The sequence below is a fragment of the Apis mellifera genome, linkage group LG13, assembly GCF_003254395.2.
Source record: "Apis mellifera strain DH4 linkage group LG13, Amel_HAv3.1, whole genome shotgun sequence".
Lineage (NCBI taxonomy): Eukaryota > Metazoa > Arthropoda > Insecta > Hymenoptera > Apidae > Apis > Apis mellifera.
In genome coordinates, this window is record NC_037650.1 from 9,609,874 (window position 1) to 9,622,597 (window position 12,724).

The 12,724-nt window shown below is 34.0% G+C and overlaps 1 non-coding gene across 1 annotated transcript; it reads right to left on the minus strand.

The window, feature by feature from the left end:
- Positions 1–482: 482 nt before the first annotated feature.
- On the minus strand, positions 483–582 carry Mir87-2 (microRNA 87-2). Its single transcript, NR_034299.1, has one exon. It is a non-coding gene; the product is annotated as a microRNA 87-2 (primary transcript).
- Positions 583–12,724: the final 12,142 nt, after the last annotated feature.

The window sequence follows — 12,724 nt, forward strand, 5'->3', positions numbered from 1 at the left end:
GCCATGGAAATATACCTCATCCGTGTCATCCTCTTAATTCTTAACTAAATATCGTTTCATATACATTCCACCACCAATACATATATATTTAAAATTCATCATTTTACTCGAAATTTATCCATTTCTCTTAATTTTTAAAACTTAAAACTTCTTCCACTCTCTTTATCGAATAATCTCAAACTTATATAAAACTTGCTGACAAATTCGTCAAAGACCAACAATTCCAACGATCAATCCTCGAGTCTATTATTAAATTATTCTCTATAAAACTACAAAAATCGATCGAAAAAACACAGTTTCACAACTCCAATAACAAAAGATTATTTTCTTATTTTCACAACACATCCATCCATCAAACGCAATAGAATTTTACAATCACAACTTCGAATCGTCGATGTTTCCCGATCGATGAAGCACGAGCAGCACGCTCTCCGTTGGATGCAGATCGTCCAAAAAGGGTGTTGATCGCGCGAGGACAGAGACTGTCACGGACACACCTGAAACTTTGCTCACCCAGAGTGGAAAAAAAGATACGGGCAGAGCAAAGAGTCAGGCCCGCCCGTAACGTTCGGATGCTTTATACAGTGGCGCCCCATCATCCTCTTCGTCTTCCTCCTTCTCTCCTTTCCCTCCTTCCTCGCCGATTTTATGCAACAGCGTCGCCACGTTGCTAGAGAGCGCTGGAAAACAGACAGACAGACAGACAGAGAGAGAGAGAGAGAGATTCTTCATCGAGGAAAAGATTCGAGGGAACGAGTTACCGATAAGACCTCGAGAGAGGCCATTAAAAGAAGCCGCGGAAAAAATAGGCTGAGCCGGGCTGGCGATGGCGAGAGGTGAGGGGAGAGGGACATCTTTGGCGGGCGGAAGAAGAAAGAAAGAAAGAAAGGAAGGAAGGAAGAAAGGTGCGGGAGCGATGAACGGAGAGAAGAACTCACGCGAGAACTCTGGATGCCACTTAGAAATGGCGGCCGAAAGGAATCAAGACCGTTGCATGGTTCATCCTACTTTCCGACTCTTTCCACTTTTCCCGAGAGAGAGACGACACTCGAACCGTTGCTCCCCATTGTTCCCCATTTGGACCCCGCTGGAACAGAATTGAAAAAGATTTTTGCGTGATATTTACCAACAGATTTCATTCAGAACTGCAAATATTTTATGGGTGGGAGGGGGAACTATGGATCGTGAATAGATCGGATTTTTTATCTTTCTTTCTTTTTTTTTCTTGGGGAGAGAGAGAGAGAGAGGGAAGGGAGGGGAATTTTGCCGTGGTCGAGATGGTGTCAAGTGGTTCGTCTGTTTGAGTATGATATTAGAAGGAAATTGTGAGATTTTGTGAGGAAGAGGAGGAGGAGAGGAGTGAATAATTTGAAAAAAGTACACGTATTTATCAATTGTGTGATGAGAAAGAATCTTTAATAATCATTCCTGGTACACTTTATCATCGATATAGAGAAATATATTGAAAATTATATTTTCTTTAAATCAATCACACTTCGTTTCATTTCATCAAGGAGAAATAAACTTCTTTTTCCTCTTGTTGTAAAAGTTATTAAATGTAACTAATAACAAGCAGGAAATAACAAATTAAAAAATCAAGTTTCTTCAGATAGAACAAGCTTGTACTCTATATATATATATCAATTTATTATTTATCAAACAGATGTTGCAGCAGAAATAATTATATATGACCGTGATAAAACACGAGGGACGCACATCATCGATTTGATAAATCTGTTACAAGTGTTATATAATAACATTTCCAACAGGCGGATCCACCGATATATCTCTCTTTGATCGTATTTTTTCCTCTTATTTTTTTCTTTCTCTCTTTCCTTTCCCTTTTCTTTTTCTTCGACACAAATTGAAACGTCGAAGCGATAAACCATTTCTCGAGTGTCAGAATCATACGTAATCCCATCGCAACGTGCACTCTGCTAAATACCTGATCGACCATGAGCGAGGGCCACTAAACCGATTACCGAACAGTTTATGCCGTATACCGTGGTAACAGCCATCCGTATAAGTGCACCTAACGGCAACTTAAACGTATCCCTGGGACTGGCTGTTAAAGATCAATCTAATTTGGAATTAATCGATGGTTATTAATCCGCCACTTTCGCGACGATGGAAATTTAGCAAGCGATGGAAAAGTAATTACCAATTTGCGAGCGACGTTCACTTCGGCCTCGAAGATTTGAGAAAATATCTCGTACAGAACTCGTACAAAATCGAGTTCAATTTTACACAACGATATCTCTCTTCCTTTTGCAATTTATACAGCCTTAGTTTTCGACTAAGATTTGACCCAAGATGCAATCTAACTCTCGCCATGTTAGATAACGAATAACCACAAGTCTTTGAAAAAAATTCCTATCTATCAAAATTCTAAGAAAAATTGGGAGACATTGTTGTCGATAATTTCAGCGGCTTCCACGGTCAATTTCCATGCAGGTTAGGCTCCTATTGGAAGTCTAGTGCATTTTTCCATGTATACGCAGATATACATCTGGTTATTCGGTCGGGTTTCGCGGCGGGCTGGAAGATGGCAGAGCGCGTGGTGAAAGAGAGGGTCCCGGCAATCTGCAGACACAGGCTGTCAGAGGGCAAACTTGGTGTCCAGGAGCGGAGAGTATAGCGTTACACAGGCCTTGGATGTCAGTGACCGGAGCATAACCCCAAGATAGTTTCACCATTACACCGGCGTCTTCCTCCTTGCCTCCTTTCTGTCGGCTTGTGTATACCGTCTGCACGCTCGTTCAGCCGTGGCCGCAACACCTCCGTGTCTCCAGTTGCAAATGTTCGCGTCAACGAGCTCCTTTCCAGCTTCAGGACACTGCTCTAGATCGGACGTGGACGATTTCCACGATCGATTTCTACGTTTTTCTTCGTTTGGTTCGGTTTGTCATTCCATTCGATTCGAGGATACTTTATTTTGTTTCCTTCGATCGAGCCCTTCTCTTGATTGTATAAGATAAATTCTATTACTCTTTGTTCCATATAAAAATTGTGAAAGATTTTATGATTTGTATTGTAATTTTATATTTTTTTCTTCTTTAACTTCATAATTAGATCTATGATTTACGTGACTCACACAAAAAATTAAGAAATTTGAAAAATATTAAACCATTTGTGATTTTCTGGATTTCATTTCTTTTACAAATTTATTTAATTGAATGATTAATTATGTATTTATTTTTTGAATTTAATTAGATGTTTCCATGATCGATCTACGTTTCTTTTGATTGGATTGGTTTGTCATTCCATTCGATTCGAGGATACTTCATTTTTTTCCTTCGATTGTCCTCTTTTTGAGTAGGATAAATTTTATTGATACTTGTTCTATATAAAAATTTTGAAAGATTCTTTTATGATTTGTATTGTAATTTTATATTTTTTTCTTTTATAACTTCATAATTAGATCTATGGTTTACGTGACTATTTTTGATTTTACGTAAAAAGTTAAGAAATTTGAAAAATACTAAACCATTCGTGATCTTCTGGATTTCATTTCTTTTACAAATTTATTTAATTGAATGATTAATTATTGATTTGCTTTTTGAATTTAATTAGATATTTTCAGGATCGATCTATGTTTTTCTTCGTTTGATTTGGTTTGTCATTTCATTCGATTCGAGGATATTTTTTTTCTTCGATCGTTCCTTTTTTGAGTAAGATAAATTTTATTAATACTTGTTCCATATAAAAATTTTGAAAGTTTCTTTTATTTGTATTGTATTGTATTTTTTCCTATCTTTACAATTAGATTCATGTTTATTTTTGATTTCATGGAAAAGTTCAAAAATTTGAAAAATACTAAATCATTCGTGATCTTCTGGATCACTTCTTTTACAAATTTATTTAATTGATTGATTAATTATGTATTTGCTTTTTGAATTTAATTAGATGTCTCCACGATCGATCTACGTTTCTCTTCTTTGGATTGGTTTCATTTCATTGGTCGTTCATTTCATTCGATTCGAAGATACTTCATTTACTTCGATCATCCCTTTTTTGAGTTCATAAATTGTAGTTGATAAATTTTATTGATACTTGTTCCATATAAAAATTGTGAAAGATTCTTTTATGATTTGTATTGTAATTTTATATTTTTTTTCTTCTGTAACTTTATAAGATCTATGGTTTACGTATTTTTGATCTCCCGCAAAAAGTTGAGGAATTTGAAGTTTAAATCATTCTGAATTTCATTTCTTTTATAAATTTATTTAATTGATTAATTATAATTAATTCGTACGTATTTGCTTTGTGATTTCTCCCTTCAAAGAAATTTGCTCTTTGAATTTAATTAGAACGCCGAATTTTCATTAGCACGATCAGAAGGATATTCAAATGAGGGATAAACTGCATAGTAAACTATTCTACGAGTGATCGCCCGGCTGATTCGAGTTCGATTAGAGCATTTATGCGCATGATCGATCCTCGTGTAAGCCTTTTCAATGTTTAATTGAAATTCATGGTTGATGTGATTACTGCAAGTTTTCCATGTTTTCTATATAGATTGATCAATCACGTTGGCTCGATCGATCATTTTAAAAATTCCAATTATTTTATTATACTTTCCAGGCATCTACAATTTGTAAATTTAACGGATGCAATTAAAATTATTATTAGAAGAAAAAGGAAAATTGTAAATTTTCATGGTACTAACGTTTTAATTACAGAGACGAGATAATTACAGAATAATTAATACCCTCAGAGATATCATTAACAAATTTTTTATTTACGTTTTGAAAATGATTAATTAAAATTCAAAGGATAATTCTAATTCGTGATAAAAGTGACACAACTTTAAAATTGTGTGTTTCTTCTTACATATCCTCTTCTCTGTGTTCAATTAACGATACAAATTAAAATCGTATCGAAAAAAAAAAATAAAAAAAAAAGATTAGAAATTAAATTGTGATCCCTTTTTAAATTTTAGAAAATTTCGGAGCGCGCATGGAATAACGAACTTAATGAAATATAACTGAATCGAGTTGTGCAATTTATGATGCAAAAGTTACAGACCAACCTGTTTCGTATTACGCGTAACGTGGTAGGAGATTCGATCCAGTCGTACCTCGTGTAATTGGCACACTTTATATCGTGTTACCTCCATACTAATATCTTCTCATGCATACTAATAAGGATCATATAAAATTACCTGCAATTTAAAATGTGTATTTTTTACACGCGTAGACGTTGATGAAATTCTATAGAGATATTAATATACCCAAAGTTTTTTTTTCATTAACGAAATTTCTTCCTTTTTTTTACAGGTTTCCCCCCGAATCTGTTCGTTCGAACTCCTACACTCTCGAACAGCTTCCTGGTCACGATCGAACGGTAACTGAGTGAATTTCCTTGTTCATTTTTAATTAATAATAATTAACGCATAATTAAAAATCCTAAGAGACACGTCCATGAACGACGACAATTGTCTGTCTCTCCGTTAAAAAATATCGAGATTATTTTATCTTATTTTTACGCGGTAAAAATCTCGCGGTTCAACGAGGGTCGATCGACCAAATTGGTTTTGAACTCCCCCTCCCTCCTCTCCCAACAACGTGGACGACAACGTGGCGGTGATCGGCGATGAAACGAAGTCGATCGATAGACACCGAATTGTTGAATCCGTGCATCATGAAGGGTAACGACCGCAGGCAGTTTGGCAGCATTCGTGAAAGCAGCCTTTCTTCGAAGTAATGCAACCGGAATCATGCGATGACGAGGGCGATTATCAACGTGCCAATGAACGAAGGGAGACAGAGTGTGCTTTCATTTGGTATGCGTGGATGTGTGCTTGCGTGAACAGCGGGCGACAGAGAGGCATAGAGAGGAGAAAGAGAGAGAGAAAGAGAGAACGACAATCGATCCAAGGTAGAGAAAAGAAAAATAACAGATGAAAGGAAGAAGAATATGATGCTCTGGATAAAAATTAAAAGAAAAAATGGACGAAAAAGACAAATAAGAGATACACAGATATGTGATTTTGAATTGGATGTTTGAAGTGGTTTGAATAATTTTTTGAAAAATTGCAAAAGTTCTTCCAAGAAGATTCGAGAGCAAAGAGAAGAGGAAGAGAGAGGAAAATATAGAATAGGAGGAGGAACGTTAATAGGGACGCGTATACGTCGCTCGACCAGGAATGCGAACAGGTCGAAGAGGTTACGTCAGGGCCTCGATTATAAATGGGCGGCATTGGTGGAATTGGTTCGAAACGACCTCGAGATTCGTTGTTGTCTCTTTTATCTAACCCTCCGTGTCCATAATCAGACGCGAACCGGCGAGGTGCTCGTCCGTTGTGTGAAAGGCGTGTGTGTGTGTGTGCGAGCGAGGTCTGCGCGCAGAGCGACGGACGGGGAGACGGAAGGGGAGGGAGAGCCGAGTGGAAAGGGGGCTACTACAGCTACGCCACCACGCGGAAAGGTCTCTGGGCAAACATTCGTAATTACACGATCATTTAATATGTCCGGGATTTCCGTGCGACCGTTTAACGCGTGGCCAGCCTCCAAAAACGGGGAACGCTTGAATACACGAATACGCGGTTAACAAAAGGTGAACTGTGGCCGACAGCAATTCCGGAACTTTCGGCATTAACGAAAGAAGATGAATTTAAAATAGTGGAATTAACCGGAGGAAACATAACCGGCATTGCAAATTGTTGTCCCTCCATTGTTGCCAACCTTTGTTCCCCAATCTAGAAATTACATAATGTTTTTTCTACTTTTTTGAAAAACAATTTTTCCTTTCAATCATTCTTTCAATAATTTCTATAATCTTGTTATACAGGTTTTTAAAAAAAGGTAAGTCTCACGATTATTGAGAAACAAAAATTCTATTTTCGTCTTGTATATATATATACTCATTGATTAGATTTTTTGAAAAACAATTTTTCCTTTTAATCATTCTCCACCAATTTCTATAATCTTATACAGGTTTTTAAAAAAGGTAAGTCTCACGATTATTGAGAAACAAAAATTCTATTTTCGTCTTGTATATATATACTCATTGATTAGATTTTTTGAAAAACAATTTTTCCTTTCAATCATTCTCCACCAATTTCTATAATCTTGTTATACTTTTTTTTTTAAAAAAGGTAAGTCTCACGATTACTGAGAAACAAAAATTTTATTTTCGTCTTGTATATATACTCATTGATTAGATTTTTTGAAAAACAATTTTTCCTTTCAATCATTCTCCACCAATTTCTATAATCTTGTTATACAAGATTACTGAGAAACAAAAATTCTATTTTCGTCTTGTATATATACTCATTGATTAGATTTTTTGAAAAACAATTTTTCCTTTCAATCATTCTCCACCAATTTCTATAATCTTGTTATACAAGATTATTGAGAAACAAAAATTCTATTTTCGTCTTTTATATATATATACTCATTGATTAGATTTTTTGAAAAACAATTTTTCCTTTCAATCATTCTCCACCAATTTCTATAATCTTGTTATACTTTTTTTTTTAAAAAAGGTAAGTCTCACGATTACTGAGAAACAAAAATTTTATTTTCGTCTTGTATATATACTCATTGATTAGATTTTTTGAAAAACAATTTTTCCTTTCAATCATTCTCCACCAATTTCTATAATCTTGTTATACAAGATTACTGAGAAACAAAAATTCTATTTTCGTCTTGTATATATACTCATTGATTAGATTTTTTGAAAAACAATTTTTCCTTTCAATCATTCTCCACCAATTTCTATAATCTTGTTATACAAGATTACTGAGAAACAAAAATTCTATTTTCGTCTTTTATATATATATACTCATTGATTAGATTTTTTGAAAAACAATTTTTCCTTTCAATGATTCTCCACCAATTTCTATAATCTTGTTATACAAGTTTTTAAAAAAAGATAAGTCTCACGATTAATGAGAAACAAAAATTCTATTTTCGTCTTGTATATATACTCATTGATTAGATTTTTTGAAAAACAATTTTTCCTTTCAATCATTCTCCACCAATTTCTATAATCTTGTTATACAAGATTACTGAGAAACAAAAATTCTATTTTCGTCTTGTATATATACTCATTGATTAGATTTTTTGAAAAACAATTTTTCCTTTCAATCATTCTCCACCAATTTCTATAATCTTGTTATACAAGATTACTGAGAAACAAAAATTCTATTTTCGTCTTTTATATATATATACTCATTGATTAGATTTTTTGAAAAACAATTTTTCCTTTCAATGATTCTCCACCAATTTCTATAATCTTGTTATACAAGTTTTTAAAAAAAGATAAGTCTCACGATTAATGAGAAACAAAAATTCTATTTTCGTCTTGTATATATACTCATTGATTAGATTTTTTGAAAAACAATTTTTCCTTTCAATCATTCTCCACCAATTTCTATAATCTTGTTATACAAGATTACTGAGAAACAAAAATTCTATTTTCGTCTTGTATATATACTCATTGATTAGATTTTTTGAAAAACAATTTTTCCTTTCAATCATTCTCCACCAATTTCTATAATCTTGTTATACAAGATTACTGAGAAACAAAAATTCTATTTTCGTCTTTTATATATATATACTCATTGATTAGATTTTTTGAAAAACAATTTTTCCTTTCAATCATTCTCCACCAATTTCTATAATCTTGTTATACAAGTTTTTAAAAAAAGATAAGTCTCACGATTAATGAGAAACAAAAATTCTATTTTCGTCTCGTATATACTCATTGATTAGATAAAAAGACATATCTAAGAGTGTCCTTAGTTTGATCTAGTGAATATTTGGCAACATGTTCGAAACGAGGTCTCAAAAGCACGTAAAAATTTATGTGTGCTAATTGCACTTACGCGAAGAATAAGATTTATCGATCTTCTCTTCGATGGAAGGTGGGAGTCAGTTTTCCAAGGTTTTTTTTTTTTAACCTCGATCATTCTCGAGGCATAAATCATCGTTTTCCCAGTGATTTATTTCTGTTAGAGTCCCGTGACACGGGGGCGTGGCATGGGCGTGAATCCCGTAGTGTCTGGTTTTAATTTAATTTATTACATCGATCCCCATCACCGATACAGCGTTAAAGATCCTGTGAATTCTTCACGCTATATTCTGCTTAGTAGTGTGTAGTAATCGCGTTACAGTTGATCGTCCGGCGTAGATAGCTGGTATACACAGGGTGTTCCACCGTAATTGGGTCATGGCTCTTAAGCGGTGGAAGATGGAATAAAATTTCATGGGACGAAAATTCAATTAGTCTCGAATGATTCAATTCGTGTGAAAGTTTCGAAGATTGCACGAATCATCTCCATTATATAAATATATATATATTTTTATTCTCTCTATAAAAAAAAACTCTTCGCCCATTTATATGGAAAATTGATTAGTTTCAAATTAGCTTCATTTTAATTCGTGCGATTCAACGAGGAAAAAAGAAGAATTATCCGCCAATCGGCGTGAAACATTCTGCACATTTAATCTACCACCGATATTCAATGGCGAGGTTTTATGAAAACGATTTAGAAGCTGTCGAGATACCATTGTTATCTTGTTCCTCTCCCAATGAATTACAACCAAGTTATTATTAATAGGTTATTGCTAAGATTTCAATCGTATTGATCTTCCAACATTTCCCTTTCGTATGAAAGGGAGTCGGTCAAATTGTTAAGTATACTCTTGCAACAATGGATTATTTGATCAAGTTTTAAGGAGTTAAGATTCTTATTTCTCGTGTGTTAAATACATATGTGGAAAGATATCGAAATATATATATATCGTTCTATTCCATTTGCGAAAGTTTATCATCTCTCGAACGATCTCGAACAAAAATTTCCCTTCCCCCATTGTTGTTAAACAGTAAAAATAATAAAGTAAAATTTTGCTATCGAGGAGGGATTGACGATAAGGATGACGAAACAGATATGTCGAAAAAAAAAAGAAAAGAAAAGAAAAAAGGAAAAAGAGAGAAAATGCCCTCTTTGTGCACAAAGGTTTCGAGCGCAAAATTAACAGCGTTTCGAGCGCAAAATTAAAGAGCCCTAGGTAGCTTGGTAACAAATCAGAGATTCATCGTTATGTACGAAAAGCGATGGAAGGAAGGAGGGAGGGAGAGAAGGAGAGAAAAAAAAAAAGGAAGCGAAAGAATGCGAGGAGACAAAATGGGGATGTGCTTGGAAAGTTTCAATGGGAATAAACGAAACTGTGCTCGCCCTTTCGTTCGGTCGCGTGAGCATTCTTTCCATCCGTGTGCGTGTACAAGGATGCGAGAGAAAAGAAGAGTTCTAGAATGGAGGGACAAAAGAAAATGGAGTACGAGCAAGAAGCACTAAATCTAATTGCCCGGCGACGTCGTGGAAAACAAACGACGAGACACTCTTGTTCCACATTTTCCTTCTCTTTCTTTTTTTTTTTTTACTTCCTTTCCCTTCCTTTTTCTTATTTTTTATTTTTCTTTTTTCTTTCTTTCTTTCTTCCTGGAATCTATTGTTTCAATAATTCATCGAACGCTGTTGGATGCAAATAATGGACGTATGGTGGATCTTGGAATGGTTCGAGATCCCTCGAGAATCTGTATAATACTTTCTGTGAGAAAACACTTTTGTCGAGAACACACTGTTGAAAGTTATCATCTCGCGTTATTGTTGATTTCAAAAAAAATTTTTTGGAGAGTTTATCGATTTGTTATTTATCAAAGAAATATTTGATAAGTTTCGAAAGTTTAAAAAGTATCTCTTTTTTGTTTCTTTTTTTAAATAAGAATTGTTAATTTTTATACATGTTCATCCGTGGCTAAAGTTCAAGTAAGGAAAGTTGAAGATCATCAATGATCGTAAGATGGATGGAGAATCTTTTTATTAGCAATTTATTAAGCTATATGAATTGTTAATTACTCGTTCCTCGAAGAAATCTTTATAATGGTTGGGGACAAATTACAAGGAAAGAACAAATTATAGAAAAGAAAAGGTAAAAGTTATTTAAGAAGTGAAAATTTATATGTGTTTGGAATCGCGGAAAAATTCTTGAAAGCAAAAGGTTAAAAGTAATACGATTTAAACGGAAGCTTTAAATTACTGAAACATTTAGCAAGAAACTGAGACATCTAAATAAAATTAAACGTGAAATGTAAATTCATCAAAGACGAAAATTAACTTTGCCCGGTCTGCGTGTAATCGTGAAAGAAAAAAAATAACAAGATTTAAACACGTTATTTTCTTCACGAGTATATTTTTTAATGGTTTTTAAATACAGTTAATCTTTAATTAATTAAATTTTTTTGATGTCAAATTTAAACATTAAATTAAATTATATTTTTGGTATTTTAACAAAATATTCGTGTTCAAAATTGTATTTTAAAATACATAATTATTAAAATTAAAATTAGCATAAGATTATAATTTTCGATTAGATGTTAGAAATAAAAATATATAAATATTTTATTAGATTTTATGCTTATAATTTATATTATTCCATGTTGCATAATATATGCGACTATATACATAATTATATAAAATATTCACTTTAAAAATACGAAAAATAATAAACTCACTTTCTCGTTTAAGCTAGTTAATGGCGATATTAAGTGTCTATCTCTATCAATCATCTCTATTAATCTTTACGCGCCATCGAGAAATTTGATGAAAATAACCTTCTATCGTTTAAATTACAAAATCCAATATGGTGGAGCTTATCAAACGAGTCTCTATAATTTCTATTTTTTATCCGAACAATATTGACTTTTCTTCTCATTAACGGCTAGATTTAAAGACTTCCTTTCTTTGTTTTTTTAATTCATTCTTTTTCCTTCTTTTAATATTCCTTTAACAGCACAATACAATTTCAATCGAAGAAAAAAAGAAAAAAAGTAATAATCAATACAATAACAATACAAAAAAAAAAGAACCAACGTATTACAAGATTCTGCTCGAAAGAAGATAAGAGATTTAAAAATTCATCGAGTACAGGCGCACTAGACTAACCTCGAACCTGAACGCTTGCATTGTGATTTTCGATGCGATGTTCCCTTCAAATTCCATTTTTTTCAAAAATGAAATACCGGAAAAAAGAAAATTGGAGGGGGGAGATGGGGGAAAAAGCTGTGTTCAGCTTTTATTCAGCTTATTTTTGTTTGTAGAACAGCCCGCTGCCCGGTTTTGTAATCTTCCTTCACTTGGTACCTAGCCAAGTGCACGTGTACTCGACGAACTTCCAAACTTGATTTTACAGAAAACGAGGCTTTGAACAATAAAAAAAAAAAAAAAAAGAAAAAAATTTCGTCTCCCATTTTCGCCATAGAACATAAAATAACTTTACGAGATTAGAATAATCATTTTTGCACTTGAACATTCTCGTAAAACGATCGTAATAAATCGAAGATTCAAAATTCAGAAAAAAAAAAACCAGACTGAAAAACACAGATCCGTTATACGAAACAGAATCTCGATAACACGGGCTTTTCCACGCCAGCCATTTAAATGACTGAAAAAGCCTCGCGGCCGTGTCTTCGAGGAAGCAGGAAAATTGAATACAGACGTGATTTAAAGCCGCAAGAAACACGAGCAACGTGGCGAGGGGAGGGGAGGGGAGAATAAGAAGGAGGAGGAGGAGGAGGAGGAGGAATCACGCAGTAGGCACACACGTGACTTTTGTTGGCGCGCCTGGTAAGGCAACCGACAGGAACAAGTTTTAATTCCTCCCGTCCGCGGCTCATGACCCCGGGGGACTTCTTTCCTTTTCTTTTTTTTCTCTTC